The sequence below is a fragment of the Ambystoma mexicanum genome, chromosome 4p (assembly GCF_040938575.1).
Source record: "Ambystoma mexicanum isolate Mex_15411 chromosome 4p, UKY_AmexF1_1, whole genome shotgun sequence".
Taxonomy (NCBI): domain Eukaryota; kingdom Metazoa; phylum Chordata; class Amphibia; order Caudata; family Ambystomatidae; genus Ambystoma; species Ambystoma mexicanum.
The window spans coordinates 365,694,230-365,718,093 of NC_090927.1; positions in this window are offsets into that span (position 1 = coordinate 365,694,230).

A 23,864-nucleotide genomic window follows, 5' to 3' on the forward strand; every position below is an offset into this window, starting at 1 on the left:
TTCGGCTTTTGCTAGATGGGGTGTGTCATGAATAATGTGTACATTGATTGCTATGCATTGTGTAGTATGTTTCATATCTTTCCTGTACACGTGCTTGTTGCAATTCATGCTGTAGATATTGTACCACACTTTGGATGTGAAAGACGGACTGATGGTGTGATTTGTGATGTGACTCTCTGACATGGTCAAGTAATGAGATGCCTGATGAGACACACACAGATGACTTTGAATCATTAATCATGTGTTTCATGCCCTTTCTGCAGGGGGATGAGCCTTCAGAGCACCTTTGCCAGCAGACATGGCCCATTGGACGACGGAAATCTGGACCCGTTTGTTGGTGCCCACATGCACATGTGTGCACAAGCAGAGGCACAGTGATTGCAGACCCACATCCTAGAACTGCTGACATGTTCCAAGGAACTCCAGGCAAGGTGAGCATCACAGGGGGGCCACGACACAGCAAAGCTTGCAACAGGTGAGTTGCACATGCAGGCTTAGTCACAGCACTGAGGGTGAGCTTAGACGAATATTGGTGTTGAAGCACACAATGCAGCTCAGATGTGTTTGTGGACTGATGGCTGTTGATAGTAGGGTTGTCTGGGACACATGCAGGGGCAGTGGCACAAACCCTCCGGTACACAAAGGTCCATTGGGGCACTTGTATCAACCATGTAGCCTTCCGAGACATGGAAAGGGGCAGCTCACAGGGACATACAGCAAGGGACATACTCGGGTGCAGTGCATTTCATTTCCATGTACTTTATGATAAATGCACTGCCAACTTTGTTTTGGTCATGGTGGTACAAAACTTGCACTGAAGTCATGGCTTGCTATATGGGTCTGTCTGCTTACCCAGGGAACATTGCATGTTGTGTGAATTGTGACACATTGGTGTTCCATTTGCCACGCACCCACCGGCGGCTGACTTACTGCATTGACTGTGTATGACCCGTCACACGGGTACTGATATATATGGGTATGAAGCATCTACACCAGATTGTCTGTTTGTAGAGTACTTTGTTGCTATGGGGCATGTTTGGTGGTGTGTTTTTGTGTAATTGGCACGTACTGGTTGTTGACTGTGGCTCTCTTTGCAGCATTGCAGTGCTCCTGTAACCGGACCTGAGAGTGCGCAGGCAGGAGGCCAGCACTCAAAACCAGAGATAAGTGTCTTGTTGTTTTTCTTTCAAACTGCTCTGCATAGGCTTGCTGGGGGGGTGCACTAATGCATGGATGTATGTGTGATTCAATTTGGTATGTTTTTTTCCCCCTAATCACCCGGAATCCTATGCAATTTTGAACCCTGTACCCTCTACCCGGTGTTCCTGCTTCCCGTACATATCCAAGCAACGTTCCCTAACCCTCTTTCCCCGCTGGGGTTGCGGATGCCTGTGTAAGCCCCGAACTTGCAGGCGCCAAAACCCTAGAGGGGGTGGTTGGTTCGTACCACTCCTAAGCCTGGACTACAGAAGGCCATAACAATGATGTCCAAGTTTGTTTGGATTGTGTATTTGTTCATGCAGGTAGTACATTTTCGTTCATTCCCTACTTTCATGTGTCATTGCTCCTCCCCTCTCCTGCCACTTATTCCAGTTATCCAGTGTGCCAACACCTGTCCCGACTGCATATCCCTTAACCTCCTTCCCCACCAGGGTCTCAGGGGCCTGTGTGAGTTTGACCTTGCAGGCACCCGGGACACGGTGGGGGTGGTTGTTTCGTGACACTCCCGCGCCTGTACACGGGACCTGTGACAATACACATCCGTTCATGATGCATCATCCTATGTTATGTACCACACATGGTTCACATCCTGTTGTGACATTGTTTTACTGTGCTACCTTGGTTGTTGCATCATTGTGGTAGTACTTGGCCTTTGTGAGGTACTGCTACGTCACGTCATCTACTGGAGGGTGTTCGGGTTCGTTTTTATGCCTTGGATTTTGTGATTTTGGAAATGAGTGTGGATTCTGAGGGTTCAGGCATCTTTTTACACACAAGGTGGGAGATGGTGACGAAGGGTAAAGGTGATCCTGTGGCCAGGTGGAATTGAGGGTTGGAGGCTCCATGACCCAGGTGCAGTTGTTCAGTGGGTCATGGTCATTTGTGAGGGAGGGGGGGTTGTTGTTGATAGTTGCCTTGCCCTGCAGTGTGATGGGAACTCTGACATTGTAATGGTGGTATCCTATGTACATGTTGTGTTCTGCTGATCAATGCCTGTTCATGTGTTGTGTTTTCCTTTCAGGTGCGAGGGGATAGTTGTGGTTTGACATGCTGGGGTGTACACATGGTGAATGTTCACATGTGATGTGTAGGGAACACTGATGGTCACTTGAGTGCACATGCATATGTGGAGTGCATGTCCTTGCAGAACCACACACTTGCACTCTGATGCACTACATGTACTCCCACCCTTGCATATCCACGTGTACACTGTTTGCCTTCTGGTGCCCACTGTGTCCCTGCAGCACATGTTCTGTGACCGATTATGGATCCAGTACATGCCTAATTTGATGTTTGATGTGGTCTGTCACTTAGATGTGATGCTCAGGGTGTGCATCACACACAATGGCTGTTCACTGTGCTGTGCGCTGAGCAGTGTGTTGCAGGAGTAGGACACTGCACACATGAGCTGCAGTGTTGATTTTGCAATGCATAATGTGCATGTAGACAGGCATTCATTGTTATGTTACGTCTACGACTGTTGTAATGCATTTGGAAATGACTTATTTTGGGTGGGAGATTTTGTTGGTCTGTCATTTCATCTGATTCCGGGTCAGGCATCATTGTCTGATGCCACTGTACATTTAGGACATGGCAATGTGTACCTTATCGTTACTGTGTTGGTGTATGGATATTGCTTGCCATGTCATGTTGATGTTTGGGAGGGATTGAGTGACATGACAGTGATGGCCATGGCCTGTTTTGCAGGTGTGTGTAATGCACACCTTGCATGTCAGGGTCATCCGCTTCTCAGAGCAACTAGCTGGGGGTAGATTTCTCTCCGCGGCAGGGCCCTCCCCCTGGAACAGACTTCCTGCCTGACTTGAACTTGAGGGGAACCATCTCCAGTTCTGGAAGCACCTCAAGACCTTCCTCCTTGCTTCTGCTTACTCTCTGCCTCTCCCTTGCAGAATTCTTCACTGGAACTGCACAGGAGCTGCAACTGGGCCACTCTCACTGACCTCGGTCCCTGGCCCAGCCACTCTCCACTTGCACTGCCTCCCTGGCAACCGCTGCACTGCAGTACTGTCTCTCTATCCCTACAGCCCTCCCTTCCCAGCACTTGTCTGCACTTACCTTTGCAGTTGCCACCAGACGACCTATGTATTCTTTTTTTGGGCTACTTCCCCTGTACTGGACTCCCCCCCACCCTTCCGCTTGCACTTTTCCCTTCCCCCTACCCCTGCACTTGCACGATCTCAATGACAGCTGGCCTAGTAGTACCGTTGTCTGTCTTCCCTTGTTCCCCCCTCCCTGCCTCATTGCGCCTTGAAATACTTGTGTATGGGCCATATCATGTCATATGTCATATGTGTTCCTTTTGGTCACACAGGATAGCTTGTGTTTATGTAGCTAGGGATGCAGACGATGTGGCACTTCCATGGCAACTATCTCAGGGTGGTAGGGTTGTGACAGTTGACTGTCTCTTTGTCATCATCGATTATCACCTGGTATGTGCCAGGCCTGTGTGCACTCCGCAGGGGTGGGAGTTTAGGTGAAAAATGTGGCCACAAGCTGGTTCCGGGCTTCCTCGCCACGTGCCCTGTCCCCTCCCATGGGCAGCGCCTGTGCCTGTGGTTGGGGATGTGGGGGCACCACCATGTCCACCGGGACGCCCTGCCGTGTTGCAACATTGTGCAGGACACATGCTGCCACAATGATCCTGCACACTACTGGTGGTGCATAGAGTAGTTGCCCACCAGAGCGGTCAAGGGAGCGGAAACGTGACTTGAGCACTCCGAATGTGCGCTCCACTATGCCCCTGGTTGCAATATGGGCGGCGTTGTATCTTACCTGGGGTGGTGTGGTGGGGTTCCGGATTGGCGTCATCATGTGGTTGCTCAGAGGGTAGGCACTGTCCCCTGGGGAGGTGATAATAGTTGAGATTATTAGGGTTTGGATATTTGTCTGTGTGTGACTTGCATGCATGTGCAAGGGCATTTGTACTGACCTAGGAGCCATGTGTCACCATGGTGCCCAGCTTCCAGGGCCCGGCTCAGGGCGGACATTCTGTATATGAAACTGTCATGGGTGGAGCCAGGGTAGTTTGCATAGACAGAGGTGATGATTCCCTTTGCATCACATACCACCTGTACATTGATGTAATGCCAGTGCTTGCAGTTTCGGTAGATGTGCTCAGTGGCCCTAGGTGGACGTAGGGCCACATGGGTGCAATCTATGGCACCGAGCACTTTGGGGAAGTGTGCCACCCTGAAAAAATCCAGGACAACGGCCTGCCTTTCTGCGGATGTTCTGGGCATGTATATGTGCCTGCGGACTGAGGGGTGCGCTGTCATGATTGCCAGTACCTGGTGTAGGCAGCGTGACTGGGTGGCCTGTGAGACCCCCCCCACTATGGCAGTGGTCCACTGAACTGACCCAGTGGCCAAAAAATGCAGGACATTGAGCAGCTTCTCCAAGGGGCTCAATGCTTGGGAGCAAAGGGTGGGGGATGTGAGGTCATCTTCCCACTCCCTGACCAGGTCTAGGATGATATGGGGTGGAAACCTATACCTGCCGTAGACCTGGTCATCAGGCATCCCAAAAAGGCTTGTCCGTGGTGCGAAAATGCGTGCCCTGGCTATTCTCCTCCTCCTGCGGTGTCCCACGATCAGTGCAGCGACAAATGGGGCATTCATCGTAGCTGTATATACGCGTTTGTTGTTTGCACGCACTTTTATGCTGTGCGCGGGGACGCCTCCGCCTGCCTTCGTGTGGGCGGACGCGTTGACGCCTGTGCACGTCTTTTGCCGTGCGCAGGTTTCCCGTATTCGGATACGTGGTAAGACTGTACGTCCGAGTGTCATCGCGTGTGATCGGAGGGGAGTGAGCATACACGCGATTGGCCTGGGTACGTTTGTTTCGGGGTGCGCGGGAAGTTCCACACGCGATTAGACTGGGTACGTGTGTTCTGGGGTGCGCGGGAACTTTCACACGCGATTGGTGGAAATCCACGTGTGTTCTGTCATCACGTGCAATGAGGGAAACACCCGCGCGTGTCACGTCTCAGACGCTCTCACGCGCTAAGGGCCTTTGGTCCAATGAAATCGCATATGCGTGAGGCCGTGCATACGCGCTAAGGGCCTTTCCTCGAATTACACGCTGACATGCAGATTTTTCACGTGCCAAATCACTCCGTATCAAGCTGGCCACGCGTAAGCACACAGAAGACCACGCTCCTGCCCAGAAGGCCGAACTACTGCCCCCCAGAGCCCCGAGCACGCTCCCACCTGCCATCTGCTGCTGCCTGACTGCCTGCTGCCCACGTGCCCTGCCATTTGCTGCCTGCACATCAGCCAGGGGTGCTGTTGCTGTGACCACCCCTGCTGGAACCGAAGACTCCCGACTGGGATTCCATCGCTCCACAGCCCAGCCCCAGGACCCAGTTGCCCACCCACTCCTGCCTCTGGGGTTGTCATGTCGGGGAAAACACCATCTGAGACCACTGACAACCCCCCGCCAGAGAGGCAGAGGGGCACCAGCTTCAGTGCCACCGAAGTTGGTGTCCTGGTGGAGCAAGTCCTGGGGCAGTATGATGCCCTCTTCGGAAGTTCCCGCGCGGACAAGGAAGGACGGACTCGGATCTGGACTGACATCGTGACTGCCATCAACGTGGAGGGGGTGGCAGTCCGCGACTTACAACATGTCAAGAAGCGCTGGGAGGACTTCAGGTCCAGGACCCTGAACAAGGCCCGGTGCCTCTTGAAGGCAGCGGATGCCAAGGGGCGCCGGGGCCACTTGTCGGAAGAACAGATGAGGGTCCTGGAACGCATATCCCCAGCGCTCCACGTCCAGGTCCTTGAGAGGCAGACCCGTCTGGAGTCGAGCGGTAAGTGTACATGCATCCTGATTGTGAGCAGTGCGTGTGGTGATTTTTCATTAGTGTGCAGGTTGCACATCTGTTTGTATGGGGTCGAGTATGGGTGGGGGTGTACAGGGCCGTGGGGCTAACACATGCGAGGGCTGGAATGTGTGAGACATGGATGGTGCTTGTGTGTGTAGGCTTGCATGCCAAATGCAGTTGTGTGGGCACACATGTTTGGATGAATGTGTATGTAAGTAGACATGTCCGTGATGTCACGCATGTATGTTGTTTTCGGCTGCATGTATCAGCACTGTGTACATGTGCATGTGTGTGTATTTGACAAGGGTGCAACAATGATGCAACATGGATGCATGTGTAGCGGTATGTGGAAGCCTGATTGGCAGATGTGACATGGATGCCCGTCTGAACACTGCGACACTTGGCAGGGGTGTACACATGCATGCAAGTGTGGTGGTGTGTGTACATGTGTGGTGCACTTCCTGTGTTGCATGTGATGTCTGGCTCACCTTTGCCTGCTCATGCTGTTGTATGTGTATGGATGGTGCTGGCAGTTGCGATATGGCTGTGGTATGGCTCATGTGTGCGAGTTGAAATGACATGTGTGTTGGGGATTGTGATGACATGTCTGAGGTTTGCCAATGCCACTCATGTACAACTGTCATGTGTGTATGTGTCCATTGTACAGTGCCCTGATGCCTGTGTTTTGTTTCTCCCTGTCTGCAGCGTCAACTGATGAAGAGGGCGGAGAAGGTGCTGTGGAGCACAGCGACGGGGATCCCACCGCCAGCCGGAGACGCAAGGCCCGGCTCCCCTCCCATGTTGTCATCTCGTCGGGGAGTGAGGAGTCCGGTGCCGCGTCCCAGGCCGCAGCTGCCGGGGGGAGGTCCAAGAGGCGGAGGTTGGAGTTGGATTCCTCGGCAGCAGAAGGGGCAGCTGGGACCCCACAGGGCCCAACAGGAGAAGATGGCACGGAGTCATCCAGGTTGGTGGGGAGTTTGGTGGAGGAGGAGGCCGTGCAAGCACCAGAGACGGGGTCTGGAGGTGGGATCCCACTGGTGCTAGTGGTGCAGTGCAGGACCAGGGACAGGAGGCAGCACAGGCCGCCGCGGAGGTGCCTGTGTGCAATCCTGTCCCTGATCCTGTCCCTGCATCATCTTGCACCAGCAGGGATGCCTACGTCCAGACCCGTTTTCAGGCAGGGGATGAGCTCACCTCAACCGGCCTTCCTCTGCCTGCGGACGTGGCTATCCGGGTCCGGGTTGATCCTGTCCTGTCTGGTGTGGCGTTGCGTCAACGGGCCATGCGAGGTGACCTGCAGTCTTTTCATGAGGAGACTGCATGTCATCTCGAATGGCTCGTTGACCACGTCAGCCTGCTGGGACAGGTCACCCAGGCTGGATTCCTCCGTATGATGGGGCTTGCTACGGCCCTCTCCTCAACTGGACCCCCTACGCGCCAGTCGTCCTCCATGCCATCTTCCAATCCATCAGTCACCTGGGTGCCCTGTGGAGCTGCCTCTGACGGTGCGGCCAGGCTGGTGGAGGAGGCATCCCTGCCACAGTCGGGAGTCGGACGTCCAGCAGGGGTGGCCACATCAACGACTGCACCCCAGCCGGCGGAGGATGTGCAGGCAGCAGGAGGCAGTGCACGGGCAGAGGCTCAGCAGCAGCAGCAACGTGGTGGGAGCCATGAAGGCTCGGGGGCCTTCAACATCGGAGGGGCAGGCATCAGCCGGAGGGCAGGAGGACCCAGGACAGAGAGTGTCTTCCGTGTGGCAGCGGTTGGGCCACGCCATAGATGCGGAGCGGCTGCGGCGGAAGAGGCACGGCTCACAATGGTCAGGGCGGAGAACTCCATGCGGAGGGCCCTGAGGTGGGCCGAGTGCCTCGAGGCAATCCGCAGGGGTTTGGAGGTGGACACGTCGACGGCCCTGCGGACCCTCGGGGCCATGGAGGAGGACCGCCTCCGGGACATTGAGCAGGAGTTCGATGATGCCCTGGCCCGGGACATCCACAAGTGAGCCGTCAAACTAGCCCGCTGCCCTTGTACATAGTTATGTAGGTATTGTTGGGCTGCCTGGGGGGTGGGGGTGGTGGGCTAGATTTTATTTGGACCTTTCGGACATTGGCCACATTTTTGTATATAGTTTATTTTATTAGTTAGTGTAGTTAGATAGGTTTCCTTTCTTTTGTTGGGATAATGGACCCTGGCTTGTTCCCATGTACATAGTTCACTGTTGGATTGTATTTTTTTTTCACATTTTAATCATGGAGCAATGGCTTTCTTTTTTATTTCCCATTGGATTTTGTTTTGTGGACAGTGACTTTGGACACCATTACTTTGGAATTTTATTTTTGGTTTTGCTTTTTTTCACGGACATGCTTCTTTTAATTTTTGTACATTCACATTTCTGTTTCTTTATTTTTGATTCTATTTATGTTTCCTTTAATACATATTTTTTTTGGTGAACTTCAATGTGTGGTATCTCATTGGTTTCATGCATTTCATGATATGGGCTTTGAGATTCACTGACACCCATTGGTTGTATGTGAGGGAAATGTGTTTGTTTCGGAACTTGCAATTGGTGTTCTGTGATGTAATTGCAAATTATGAGTGGGTGGATGCAATACTCGGGTGGGTGTTTTGCATTTGGAGGCTGACCATAGGGACCAGGGATCTAGATTGTGATGACATGTTGGCTGAGGAACATGAGTTGCACATGGGTGGGAGCCTGCTGGCAGGTTCCCCACAGTGCTGGGGGCGTGGGGTGGTGGGGAACATGAGTTGGACATGGGTGGGGGCCTGCTGGCAGGTGCCCCACAGTGCTGGGGGGTGGGGGTGGTGGGGAACATGAGTTGGACATGGGTGGGGGCCTGCTGGCAGGTGCCCCACAGTGCTGGGGGGTGGGGGTGGTGGGAGGCATGTGTGGGGGCCTGGTGGAGGCTGCCCCTGGTGGCTGGGGGTTGGGGGTGCTGGGAGACATGGGTGGGGGCTTGGTGGAGGCTGCCCCTCCACTGCTGGGGGGTGGGGGTGGTGGGAGACATGGGTGGGGGCCTGGTGGGGCTGCCCCTGGTGGCTGGGGGTGCTGGGAGACATGGGTGGGGGCCTGGTGGAGGCTGCCCCTGCACTGCTGGGGGGTGGGTGTGCTGGGAGACATGGGTGGGGGCCTGGTGGAGTGTGCCCCTGCACTGCTGGGGGGTGGGGTGGTGGGAGACATGGGTGGGGGCCTGCTGGCAGGTGCCCCACAGTGCTGGGGGGTGGGGGTGGTGGGAGACATGGGTGGGGGCCTGGTGGAGGGTGCCCCTGCACTGCTGGGGGGTGGGGGTGGTGGGAGACATGGGTGGGGGCCTGGTGGAGGCTGCCCCTGCACTGCTGGGGGGTGGGGGTGGTGGGAGACATGGGTGGGGGCCTGGTGGAGGCTGCCCCTGGTGGCTGGGGGGTGGGGGTGCTGGGAGACATGGGTGGGGGCCTGGTGGAGGCTGCCCCTGGTGGCTGGGGGGTAGGGGTGTTGGGAGACATGGGTGGGGGCTTGGTGGTGGGTGCCCCTGCACTGCTGGGGGGTGGGGGTGGTGGGAGACATGGGTGGGGGCCTGGTGGAGGCTGCCCCTGGTGGCTGGCGGGTGGGGGTGCTGGGAGACATGGGTGGGGGCCTGGTGGTGGGTGCCCCTGCACTGCTGGGGGGTGGGGGTGGTGGGAGACATGGGTGGGGGCCTGGTGGAGGCTGTCCCTGGTGACTGGGGGGTGGGGGTGGTGGGAGACATGAGTTGGACATGGGTGGGGGCCTGCTGGCAGGTGCCCCACAGTGCTGGGGGTGGGGGTGGTGGGAGTCATGGGTGGGGGCCTGGTGGAGGCTGCCCCTACACTGCTGGGGGGTGGGGGTGGTGGGAGACATGGGTGGGGGCCTGGTGGAGGGTGCCCCTGCACTGCTGGGGGGTGGGGGTGGTGGGAGACATGGGTGGGGGCCTGCTGGCAGGTGCCCCACAGTTCTGGGGGGTGGGGGTGGTGGGAGACATGGGTGGGGGCCTGGTGGAGGGTGCCCCTGCACTGCTGGGGGGTGGGGGTGATGGGAGACATGGGTGGGGGCCTTGTGGAGGCTGCCCCTGCACTGCTGGGGGGGTGGGGGTGGTGGGAGACATGGGTGGGGGCCTGGTGGAGGCTGCCCCTAGTGGCTGGGGGGTGGGGGTGCTGGGAGACATGGGTGGGGTCCTGGTGGAGGCTGCCCCTGCACTGCTGGGGGGTGGGGGTGGTGGGAGACATGGGTGGGGGCCTGGTGGAGGCTGCCCCTGGTGGCTGGGGGGTGGGGGTGGTGGGAGACATGGGTGGGGTCCTGGTGGAGGCTGCCCCTGGTGGCTGGGGGGTGGGGGTGCTGGGAGACATGGGTGGGGGCCTGGTGGAGGGTGCCCCTGCACTGTCTTGGGGTGGGGGTGGTGGGAGACATGGGTGGGGTCCTGCTGGCAGGTGCCCCACAGTGCTGTGGGGTGGGGGTGGTGGGGAACATGAGTTGGACATGGGTGTGGGCCTGCTGGCAGGTGCCCCACAGTGCTGGGGGGTGGGGGTGGTGGGAACATGAGTTGGACATGGGTGGGGGCCTGCTGGCAGGTGCCCCACAGTGCTGGGGGGTGGGGGTGGTGGGAGACATGGGTGGGGGCCTGGGGGAGGCTGCCCCTGAACTGCTGGGTGGTGGGGGTGGTGGGAGACATGGGTGGTGGCCTGGTGGAGGCTGCCCCTGGGGGGTGGGGGTGCTGGGAGACATGGGTGGGGGCCTGGTGGAGGCTGTCCCTGGTGGCTGGGGGGTGGGGGTGCTGGGAGACATGGGTGGGGGCCTGGTGGAGGCTGCCCCTGGTGGCTGGGGGGTGGAGGTGCTGGGAGACATGGGTGGGGGCTTGGTGGTGGGTGCCCCTGCACTGCTGGGGGTGGGGGTGGTGGGAGACATGGGTGGGGGCCTGGTGGAGGCTGCCCCTGGTGGCTGGGGGGTGGGGGTGCTGGGAGACATGGGTGGGGCCCTGGTGGAGGCTGCCCCTGGTGGCTGGGGGTGGGGGTGCTGGGAGACATGGGTGGGGGCCTGGTGGAGGCTGCCCCTGGTGGCTGGGAGGTGGGGGTGCTGGGAGACATGGGTGGGGGCCTGGTGGTGGGTGCCCCTGCACTGCTGGGGGTGGGGGTGGTGGGAACATGGGTGGGGGCCTGCTGGCAGGTGCTCCACAGTGCTGGGGGGGGTGGGGGTGGTGGGGAACATGAGTTGGACATGGGTGTGGGCCTGCTGGCAGGTGCCCCACAGTGCTGGGGGGGGTGGGAGACATGGGTGGGGGCCTGGTGGAGGCTGCCCCTGGTGGCTGGGGGGTGGGGGTGGTGGGAGACATGGGTGGGGGCCTGGTGGAGGCTGCCCCTGGTGGCTGGGGGGTGGGGGTTCTGGGAGACATGGGTGGGGGCCTGGTGGAGGCTGCCCCTGGTGGCTGGGGGGTGGGGGTGCTGGGAGACATGGGTGGGGGCCTGTTGGAGGCTGCCCCTGGTGGCTGGGGGGTGGGGGTGCTGGGGGACATGGGTGGGGGCCTGGTGGTGGGTGCCCCTGCACTGCTGGGGGGTGGGGGTGGTGGGAGACATGGGTGGGGGCCTGGTGGGGGCTGCCCCTGGTGGCTGGGGGGTGGGGGTGCTGGGAGACATGGGTGGGGGCCTGGTGGAGGCTGCCCCTGGTGGCTGGGGGGTGGGGGTGCTGGGAGACATGGGTGGGGGCCTGGTGGAGGCTGCCCCTGGTTGCTGGGGGGTGGGGGTGCTGGGAGACATGGGTGGGGGCCTGGTGGTGGGTGCCCCTGCACTGCTGGGGGTGGGGGGGGTGGTAGACATGGGCGGGGGCCTGGTGGTGGGTGCCCCTGCACTGCTGGGGGGTGGGGGTGGTGGGAGACATGGGTGGGGGCCTGCTGGCAGGTGCCCCACAGTGCTGGGGGTGGGGGTGGTGGGGAACATGAGTTGGACATGGGTGTGGGCCTGCTGGCAAGTGCCCCACAGTGCTGGGGGGTGGGGGTGGTGGGGAACATGAGTTGGACATGGGTGTGGGCCTGCTGGCAGGTGCCCCACAGTGCTGGGGGGTGGGGGTGGTGGGAAACATGGGTGGGGGCCTGGTGGAGGCTGCCCCTGGTGGCTGGGGGGTGGGGGTGCTGGGAGACATGGGTGGGGGCCTGGTGGAGGCTGCCCCTGCACTGCTGGGGGGTGGGGGTGGTGGGAGACATGGGTGGGGGCCTGGTGGAGGCTGCCCCTGGTGGCTGGGGGGTGGGGGTGCTGGGAGACATGGGTGGGGGCCTGGTGGAGGCTGCCCCTGGTGGCTGGGGGGTGGGGGTGCTGGGAGACATGGATGGGGGCCTGTTGGAGGCTGCCCCTGGTGGCTGGGGGTGGGGGTGCTGGGGGACATGGGTGGGGGCCTGGTGGTGGGTGCCCCTGCACTGCTGGGGGGTGTGGGTGGTGGGAGACATGGGTGGGGGCCTGGTGGAGGCTGCCCCTGGTGGCTGGGGGGGGTGCTGGGAGACATGGGTGGGGGCCTGGTGGAGGCTGCCCCTGGTGGCTGGGGGGTGGGGGTGCTGGGGGACATGGGTGGGGGCCTGGTGGAGGCTGCCCCTGGTGGCTGGGGGGTGGGGGTGCTGGGAGACATGGGTGGGGGCCTGGTGGTGGGTGCCCCTGCACTGCTGGGGGTAGGGGGGGTGGGAGACATGGGTGGGGGCCTGGTGGTGGGTGCCCCTGCACTGCTGGGGGGTGGGGGTGGTGGGAGACATGGATGGGGGCCTGCTGGCAGGTGCCCCACAGTGCTGGGGGGTGGGGGTGGTGGGGAACATGAGTTGGACATGGGTGTGGGCCTGCTGGCAAGTGCCCCACAGTGCTGGGGGGTGGGGGTGGTGGGGAACATGAGTTGGACATGGGTGGGGGCCTGCTGGCAGGTGCCCCACAGTGCTGGGGGGTGGGGGTGGTGGGGAACATGAGTTGGACATGGGTGGGGGCCTGCTGGCAGGTGCCCCACAGTGCTGGGGGGAGGGGGTGGTGGGAGACATGGGTGGGGGCCTGGTGGAGGGTGCCCCTGGTGGCTGGGGGGTGGGGGTGATGGGAGACATGGATGGGGGCCTGTTGGAGGCTGCCCCTGGTGGCTGGGGGTGGGGGTGCTGGGGGACATGGGTGGGGGCTTGGTGGTGGGTGCCCCTGCACTGCTGGGGGGTGTGGGTGGTGGGAGACATGGGTGGGGGCCTGGTGGAGGCTGCCCCTGGTGGCTGGGGGGTGGGGGTGCTGGGAGACATGGGTGGGGGCCTGGTGGAGGCTGCCCCTGGTGGCTGGGGGGTGGGGGTGCTGGGGGACATGGGTGGGGGCCTGGTGGAGGCTGCCCCTGGTGGCTGGGGGGTGGGGGTGCTGGGAGACATGGGTGGGGGCCTGGTGGTGGGTGCCCCTGCACTGCTGGGGGTAGGGGGGGTGGGAGACATGGGTGGGGGCCTGGTGGTGGGTGCCCCTGCACTGCTGGGGGGTGGGGGTTGTGGGGAACATGAGTTGGACATGGGTGTGGGCCTGCTGGCAAGTGCCCCACAGTGCTGGGGGGTTGGGGTGGTGGGGAACATGAGTTGGACATGGGTGGGGGCCTGCTGGCAGGTGCCCCACAGTGCTGGGGGGTGGGGGTGGTGGGGAACATGAGTTCGACATGGGTGGGGGCCTGCTGGCAGGTGCCCCACAGTGCTGGGGGGAGGGGGTGGTGGGAGACATGGGTGGGGGCCTGGTGGAGGGTGCCCCTGGTGGCTGGGGGGTGGGGGTGCTGGGAGACATGGGTGGGGGCCTGGTGAAGGCTGCCCCTGCACTGCTGGGGGGTGGGGGTGGTGGGAGACATGGGTGGGGGCCTGGTGGAGGTTGCCCCTGGTGGCTCGGGGGTGGGGGTGCTGGGAGACATGGGTGGGGGCTTGGTGGAGGCTGCCCCTGGTGGCTGGGGGGTGGGGGTGGTGGGAGACATGGGTGGGGGCCTGGTGGTGGGTGCCCCTGCACTGCTGGAGGGTGGGGGTGGTGGGAGTCATGGGTGGGGGCCTGCTGGCAGGTGCCCCACAGTGCTGGGGGGTGGGGGTGGTGGGAGACATGGGTGGGGGCCTGGTGGAGGCTGCCCCTGGTGGCTGGGGGGTGGGAGTGGTGGGAGACATGGGTGGGGGCCTGGTGGAGGGTGCCCCTGCACTGCTGGGGGTGGGGTTGGTGGGAGACATGGGTGGGGGCCTGGTGGAGGCTGCCCCTGGTGGCTGGGGGATGGGGGTGGGGGGAGACATGGGTGGGGGCCTGGTGGAGGCTGCCCCTGGTGGCTGGGGGTGGGGGTGGTGGGAGACATGGGTGCAGGGGCCGTGGAGGGTGTAGAGGGAACACCTGGGAGGACCCACACGTGCAATTCACGTGTGGTGCTCCCCGCGCACCCCTGTAATACACGTACCCTGATGAGATCGCGTGTGGAACTTCCCGCGCACCCCTGTAATACACGTACCATGATGGAATTGCGTGTGGAACTTCCCGCGCACCCCTGGAATACACGTACCCTGCTGATGTTGCGTGTGATACTTCTCCCGCACCCCGAAATACACGTACCCTGATGAGATCGCGTGTGTAACTTCCCGCAAACCCCCGAAATACACGTACCCTGATGAGATCGCGTGTGTAACTTCCCGCGCACCCCCGAAATACACGTACCCTGATGAGATCGCGTGTGTAACTTCCCGCGCACCAACGAAATAACCATACCCCGCTCAATCGCGTGTGTAACTTCCCGCGCATCCCCGAAATACACGTACCCCGCTCAATCACGTGTATAACTTCCTGCGCACCCCCAAAATACACGTACCCCGCTCAATTCCGTGTGTAACTTGCTGCGCACCCCCGAAATACACGTACCCCGCTCAATCGCGTGTGTAACTTCCCGCGCACCCCCGAAATACACGTACCCCGCTCAATCGCGTGTGCAACTTCCCGCGTGCCCCCGAAATACACGTACCCCGCTCAATCGCGTGTGTAACTTCCCGCGCACCCCCGATGTACACGTACCCTGCTCAATCGCGTGTGTTACTTCCCGCGCACCCCCGCAATACACGTGCCCCGCTCGCACAGGCCCAATTGCTGTATGTTGCCACTTTTGTGATGCGCTGGGACTCTACCGCCTGCCTTCGTGTGGCGGACGTGTTTCAGCTTGTGAGTGTCTTTGGCTGTGCGTGGCTTTGCCCTATTAAATTCCATGAATACGTGTGGTTCGAGTGCGTGTGGGCGTTCCGTCTGCTTCCCTGCAGTACATCCCCAGTTACGCCCTTATTTTTGCGCGTTGTTCCCCATTCCGCGCGTTACGCCCCGTGTCCCTCCCACTTTCTGGTGTATGCGCCGAGGTTGTGTGCTTTCACTGTGCGCGTTGCGCACGCCTTTCGGGTTGTTGCAGTGACTTGTGCGCCATGCACGGGTTTGGCGCACATCCCGAGGTAAACACGCCCAGGGACTTCCATGAATCGCACGCTTGCGCGTGCGCCTGTTTTTTTGCGCTTGCGCCTGCTTGCGCAAAGATTTTCGGCGCACGTTTGTTCCATGAATCGGCCCCTAAATGTTTAGTAGCTAAGGCTCCTATTACAACTTTACACTTGCACAGAGACAGGAATGAACAATTCCTCTACATAGAATGGTGAATATGGTCGCAAAAAGTAGAGGAATGGTAAACAGAAAATATAAAAGTAGTGGAACACGACTCCCGACCGTTTCCGCTCACTTCGATCACTGCCTGTTTCAGTGAGGTCCAACTTGACCAAGTCATCCATGTATCCCAGCCATTGAAGCATGGTGGTGCCAATTTTAGGTGGTGTAGTGGCTGGGTCCTGGAGTGCAAGGTCAACATCTGAGAGGTAGACATTGAACAAAATTGGAGCTAGGGTACAACCTTGTTTGAGACGTTTAAAGGTATTTATCTAGGTAGTGGTCTTCCCCTGCTAGTCAAGTCTTACTTTTATGCTGGTCTGGTTGTGAAGCAACACTAGCATCTTTAGAAGCCTGAGGGGTATTCAGCAGTTACACAGCTTGTTCTAAAGACACCCTCGGTCTACAGTACCAAAGATGGCACTAAAGTATTCCATGGCCGCTTACAACGGGATCTTTTTAATCTTCCAGGCTTTCTCCTTAGTGGTGACTAATGCCAGGCAGTTGATGATGGTACTTGATGCTTTGCAGAAACCAGTCCGGTTGAAGGGAATGATGTTATGTTCATCAGCCCAGTCCTCAAGTTCACTAAGCAGAATGCGGGCAAAGATTTTAGAGGAAACATTAAATAAGAAGTGAAATTTAAAACATTAGTTAATTCAAATACCTACAATGTAGTAAAGGACACATTTAATAAGGTATATACTTTAAATACAACAACCCATTTGGACTCATCTAGGTCTCTATTTAAAGAAGAAACCTTTGCCAACTTCAAAGCTTGAAAAATAAAATATATCTTACCCTTAAATGTGGCTAAACCTATTCCGAGTGGGACATGTATGCCCAGATGTGACTCATTAGTTTGCTGTTTCTTGAGAACAAAGCTGCAGATTACTGATAATGTTTTAAAATGCACATAGCTGCTTGTGGTCTCATGCAGAAGGGATGTGATTTAGCATTGTGGACTGGACTACCACTTTTGGGATGGGACCAAGACCGATTTGATGATTGTCTCCTCACTGCTGTAATGTCAACGCAGGGTGAAAAAAGTTCTGGAGCTTTGCCCAAAGCATTGCCAGTTGTTATAATTAATTCAAATGCTTCCAGCCATTGCTCTTCAGTTTAACCGGAGTGGGATGAATATTTCAAAATGTGGGGCCGATGCATGCTATTCCTAGAGGCACAAGATGCACCTCACTGATGATTCCCAATGCGGTTGACACATGCTGGGGTGGCCTGCAGTCTTGTGCTGAATGGATGTGATGTAGCACTTTGGGCTGTAGAACCCTTATTGGAGTGTGAAAACGCATGACTTCCATATATCTGTTCACTTCTTCTGGAATGGGTGGCTGAAAACCATGGTCTTGAGGGTTGACCTGAGTTTCAACAGTGGGCATTAATCATTCTAAACCTCCCAGAAACCACTCTTTAATTGTTAATGGGTAACCTCCTTTTGAGATAGTTTACTACATACATTTTCTTCATTTGAAAAACTGCACCTTGAATCTGTTTAAAATGAATATTCCAGTCTATATGTACCGAAAAGGGAAAAAGGGTTATTCACTGAAGGTGTTACAGAATGGGCATATGAAGGGAGTCCAGTTTCCTCAGCATGAAAATGGGCTGGCTGCCCTGTCTCAGTTACAGAACTGCAGCTAATTTCAGATTTAGGATGTGATTTCCACATTTTATAATTTTTAGTCAAAGGGTTGTGCCTTAGGTATTTGTGATTGACCCTTAAGGGTATGCAATTGTGAAATGTGTTAAGAATGGTCAAAAGCATTTATTTCCCTGTTTGAAGGCCAGCAATGTAAGTGGTACAGCACCGGATGTGCCAGCCTTCAACATTGCATTAATGGGTCAGAAATGACCCTGCCATGCATTTCCTTTGCGTTTGTTCGTAGATGCACTGGGAAACGTGTTTGCTTTCTCCGTATTTTAGTGTACATCATTTTTTATTTTATTTGGAATATACATTAAAATATCCACAAATGCGGACATTTGCAAAGGAGATAAAACAAGGGAATCTGAATTTGTCAACAGGGCACGGCTTTTTGGGTGCAAGTGATGAGATGTACGTTATGCGTTTTTCCCCAGCATCAGATCTCATAGCATTGCAATCCAACCTGACTAAATGTCATTCCTTTGAGAAACCTCAAAGTCTCCATCATGAATGCTTGACATGTGACTGACTCTGCCTCAGCACTACTGGCCTTCCTGAGGTTATTGACCTGCTGCCACAGACTCTCACTATGGTTTATACAATCAGTAGTCCTCATGGAAGCAAACCTTGCAGGATGCAACTTCATGCACCACTAACTAGTGAGTGACTCTTCCCAAGCCCAGTAGGAGTTTCAGAGGTCTATGTCTGTTATGAATTACGTATATTGTGTGGCTATGAAAAGCAGACCTAGCCATGCCTGACATAAGACTGTTTCAGCTGGCCTGCCATGTAATCTTAAAATTCAACTTTACTAATTTGATCAACTTCAGAAAGATGACAGGCTGAGTATTTCTTACCCAAATTCATACTTGAGGCCTCCAGGTTACACATAGATCTCTGCAATAGGTGCATTCATCTAGAGAGATCTTATTGTAGATTTAGTTTAATGTGCTGTCCTACTTGGATAACATTGATAGATACACAGGACTGCATTTCTTCTTGCTAACCCGCACCCACCCTGCCTCACCAGCCCCTCCTTTTCTCCCAACCATTCTTTACCTTCCTGAAGCCTTGTGTATTATTTTGTGTAGCTTTTTCCCAAGAATCATCCCAAACCTGTCCAAACTTCCCCCATACTTCCCCGACGAGTAATAACTCTTAAAGGAGATTTGGGAAGATAGAGGTGGTAAGAACCTGAATCTCACTAGGAGATTTGCCTGGGCTAGCGGATCATTTATGAGAAAGTTCACTTAGACTTACTTAAACACCCAACTCCTGCTTTATGTGGGAGTAATAATTCATGTCATCAAAGCGTACATGGGCTCACAAACATTACCCTTCATGTAACAGCGTTGTCATTCTTTTTTAGCAAACCACCTTATATTTCAATCAATCAACTGGCAATAGACATACACGTTTCAAAGGTATGTTCCCAGTGCCTAGTCCCGGGCACAGGTGGCATAACAGGAAACACAGGACACACAAGTCCCCGTGATTCAGGAAGGTGACTGGTGTTATTTTGTTTTACTCTGACCGACCGTAGCATTGTGAGAAGGAGTCTACCCACAGATGATGGCCAATCGGCACTGATGAGGTACCTTAGATTCAATGGTTGGTTCCAGCTTTGAATCCAGATGATGCCCCCCTTTGCATTAAGCACTGAAGTAAAACACAAAGGGGTCATTTTCAGGCAGGTGTTCACTTCCCACATGGACACACCCACACATTCCTTATGCATCCCCTTAACACATCAACAAGTTCACTGATGCCACACTTTGACTCACCATTCCAGATCACCGATTCTTTTCAACTACATGTGTGTGCATTTATGCCATTCCGTGATACAGAGTTTTCTGTTTTCAATTAATGTGCACACAATCTTAAATTGATAGAAGTTGTTACAGAGGCTCACTGAAAAGTTGCGAATTCCCACTGCAGTTTTGTTAAAACACTACCAACTTGGGCAGTAGCACACACAATGTGTGCTGCTGCAAATGCAACTGGCACTAGTGCAAACATTTCCATTGTGCAAAAATAAAACATATTCTTTCAATGCATTTTTGGACAAGGCTAGTGTTTGCCTAACCCCTAGAATGACTGCAAGATTTACCCGGGGTGAAAACATATATTGAAAGAATGTTATTTTGCACAGGGACATGTCTTAAACTAGTACTAATCGCACATGCACAGATGCAACATTTCTGTAATATAGGGTGGTTTTACATGCAACAATGCAAAAATTAACCTGGTTCAATAAACATATTCTTTGGACAAAGGCAATGGTTTCTCTAGTCCTAGTCCTAGTCCTAGTTATTTGCCCTGGTAAGAGCAGCATTGGCTTTTGTGTAGGCATCGGATAGGCTTTTTCCATGCACTGGCTTACTGACACCTTTTGGCCATGAGATGGTGGCAGCTGGAAAATGGTACAAGTACCTGGGCATATGATGGCAGCGCTTGGCAAATTTTAACAGGACTTCAGTGCAAGGACATGCATACTGCTTATAAATCAAGCAGCTGAAGGCACACTAAGTTAAGAAACTTTTATTGCAGGAGTTACACATTTACAACTTCAATTAAACCATTAACTCTCACAATACTGCCTCAGAAAGAACACTGGCATACCATTGTTTGATGTCACTGCTTCATAAAGCTAACTCAAAGAGATCCTTGGAGCATGTATTTTGGGTGTGGAGGAAGTGGGTGGGAAAGGACTCCAGTAATAAAATGGCCATGGGCAGCCAATGGATGGATAAATAACCAAACAACACCCACAAGCTGTGTGCCCCTCCTCATCTGCTTCTCCCTCCTAGTTCTACTCCAATGCCGTAGTTTCAGATTACAGATGCCACTTTATAAAGTGCCAACTAAAAGCAACAACTAAAAATGCACTGAGAGAGTAAGTTTACGGAACTAAGGGAAGTCTTGCTACTTTCTCCTCTTTATGGGGTGGTACTGCAATGCATTTCAGTAAGAATTCTCTATTTGCACATGCATAAATAATATTAGCCCTGCACAAATATACTGTAAATGTAGTTGCATTTTTTCTAATGCATAAAATGCAAATTTATTGCCACAAGTTATCATAAGTGTGCAATTGAAAGAAATGACATAAATGAGACCACAACATTTGTTGATTAAAAGTGATTTTATTCAGTGTGGCTTTGTACAATATAGTATAGGATGATAACGAATAACATGCAAGTCGAACAACTTGCCTCTTGCAAATGATAGAAAACCCATAAGACTATCAATTAGTCAACTTTTCAAGGAATAATGTAATTCAACATAAATAAATTATATCACGTGCAGAATACGGACTGAAGCAAAATTGTAATAACTTAAGCGACTTACAGACTTGCAATATATTTTTGTTTTTTGGTATGGAAAGACTGAGTTTAAAGCAAGAGAGGTTCACTTTGTGAAACAGGGACTGGAAACAAGCAGTAAAAAGTTGGCAGAGCTCTATAACCAGATGTGATAATCCCATGGTAATTCATTCTAAAACAGAAGCTGCTCAATTAAATGTTCCTTTGGCTAACTCCTTTCATGCCCCATTAAATAAAATGGATTAATGCCTGCAGCAGAATTAGGTGCTGCGGCCACATGCAAAATTAGCAAATGGAGGAGAATTGCCAATGTTCTAGGTAAGAGGGAATATTTTGTTGACAGGAAAGTCGTTTTTAAAATCAAAAATATATGAGTAGAGTTTGAAAAGATGTCTGATAAATAAAACAGTTCCATAGCTAACATTAGATTAATGTAAACTAAATTGGTTAGTGTAAAGACATATTAGCACCTTTTGTTTACGACTGTTTACGAACCTACCCCCCACTCTCGTTGTTACAAATCCGCTTGAGCGCCTGGAGACCAACTCCGTTGGTGACGGTGCGCTATATAAATATACCTTTAACATTAACATTGACCTCTCATTAGTCAATTAGAATACTAAGAATGCAGTGAACACCTTCGTAGTTCAAATATGACGACAACAGCAATTCTGAGTAGTTAGTAAGCCTGAGCAAACATATTCAGCTACAAACAGAACCACATGATGTTTTGCTTTTTCACATGGAAAAGGCTTTCCTGAAAAGTGTGGTGGGTTCTGGCAGAGCAATTCGGATAGTTCAGGCTATTAAGTGTAAACATGGAAGGTATGCTTCGATTTCACAATCATTCTTGTAAAGGCTGAGGATTGAGGTTCAACAGCAGTTAAGAGGATAGGCTTTAGCTGAGTAGATGGTAGAAAATAGATCTGGGTTTTATTTGAGGGGTAGATAATTGGGGATTGGTAGGAAAATATAATTGGATTTGGTTGAGAGGGAAGAATTAAGGGCATGTTCTGTGATTAGTACTAGTACTTTCCTAGAATGATGCAAATGCATGTGCCACCACCTGTCAGATTGAGCAGAAGATAATTTTAGAGGTAGCAGTATACAGTAATATTAAGTGTCAGCAAATCGGTGAATCATCTTGTCTGGCAAGATCAGATAGATTCTCCTTGCTTGGAAAGTTATGACTAAAACATCTTAGATTTACTTTTAGGCAAGAGAGTTCATTCACAGTCACTGGGCCTCATTATGGGTTTGCCAGTATCATGCCAGAAATACGCCAGGATACCAGCAAATGGTAATGCAGTTATTGGCGCCTGACCTGCCGGAATTGCAGGCAATGGTAGGTTAAACCCATTCCATGGATTCCATGGGGGATTACCAGTATTATTGGCACTGGTAATACTGGTCCCGGTAATAACGGCTGCTTTTTGCCAGTTGGGTGCCTGAATTACTGCCAGCTCTTGGCTGGAGGTAAATCACACCACCCCACCAGCAAACTTGTACTATGCTGGTCAGGAAACGTGCTGGTAAACAGATTTACTGGCATGTTCATTCCAGACCGGCAGGGTCATAATGAGGCCCTCTGACTATGTGTGCCATTCGTTTGGGGATAGACCACATATTGTTTGTGTAGAATGTGCAGAAGGAGATTATATTCAACTGCAATAACTCAGTTTGCCACCTTTTTTGTGATCAGACCAAATAAGTGCTGGTTGCAAAGTTGCAAATAAAACCTCCACTTTCATTAGGATTTGGCCTCAGTTCATGGAGCACATACATAGGGAAATAACCAAGCCTCAAACACACAATTCATTTGTGTACTTGATTATAAAGTCTAATGTCACTATAATTCTTTTGGTTGCGTTGTTTCTTTTCTCCTTACTAAAGTTTCTGTGTATGTGCCTCAGATGTATATGCTTTGCTAGTCTTCATATGTATTGTTTATACTAACACAAGTATGTAGTAAGTCGTTAATGATTTGTTATTAGCTATTAGCTATTTATTCCATGTTCATCAATACTCAAAGCTCTGATAAGGTAGCATTCCTTATTTGACTATCCAAAATTACCAACATAATGACTGTAAAATTAGACTTCATAATCAAGACACGTGCCGTCTGCGGACTAACGCGTGTCCACGGATGTTGCTGCCAATCAAAGGGTTCGGTGGGAGTGTAAACTCAATTTCAGTTATCTTTTTTTGGGGTGGACAATTGTTAACAAGTTAGAAAAGTTAGATCTCAAAGAAAATTTACAAACTCTAGGAGTACAGCGACCAATAGATCAATTTTTCATTGTACTAGTTAATTGTGTACCAACAAAAGACAAAACAATTTGGAAACAACTTGTCAAGTTAGACACGCCCTACAATATCTAAAAGAAAACAATGAGAGAAACCACCCAAATAATTCATTACTCAGTAGCAACAGGCCAATTTGAACGTGTAGATCATGTTAATGCAGCCAACATTTTAGACCAGTATACAATTCTCCCACTACACTGCACATATCAAATGCATCAAGTCAAAGGATTCCTAACTAGCATATGGGAAAAAAGTGTAGAAGCACGTTCTTTTCCTCTACTGGTTCCTACAGGAAAAGGAGGAAGATAGGATGAAAGGTCCACAGAAATTAGTGCATCAGAATATCTCTCTTTAAAAATGTATTCTGAAGACCCCAGATTCAGACAAAATGTAGAATACATAATTATGACCTCCTCTTTGAAAGTGAAATAGAGACTCTATGCTTTGAGATGCACACACATTTAAAACAGGCACTAACCTTTTATACATGTCCGCTACCTAACTACTTAAAAAAATAAAAGACAAAGATGATGTTTTGTAGTCAAGTATCACAAATCTCTTGGCAAACATGCATGGTACAAACAAATACTGCTTCCGATGGCACACTGATGTATGTTGTATGCTAAGGCACCTGGCTGACCCACATGGTTTGTTACTTTAAGTTTTGCAGAGTATGCATGGGATGACTTGCACAACTTCTTACACACTGCAAACCAAAATAAAGACAGAATAGATATAAAAACACGAGGAGAACTTGGTTCTCTTGACCCTGTCAATGTATCAAGACACTTTCACCATTGCTTCATTGCCATGCTGCACTTTATCTGCAGTAAAACTACCCCTCTGCTCTGAGAAGTGCAACACT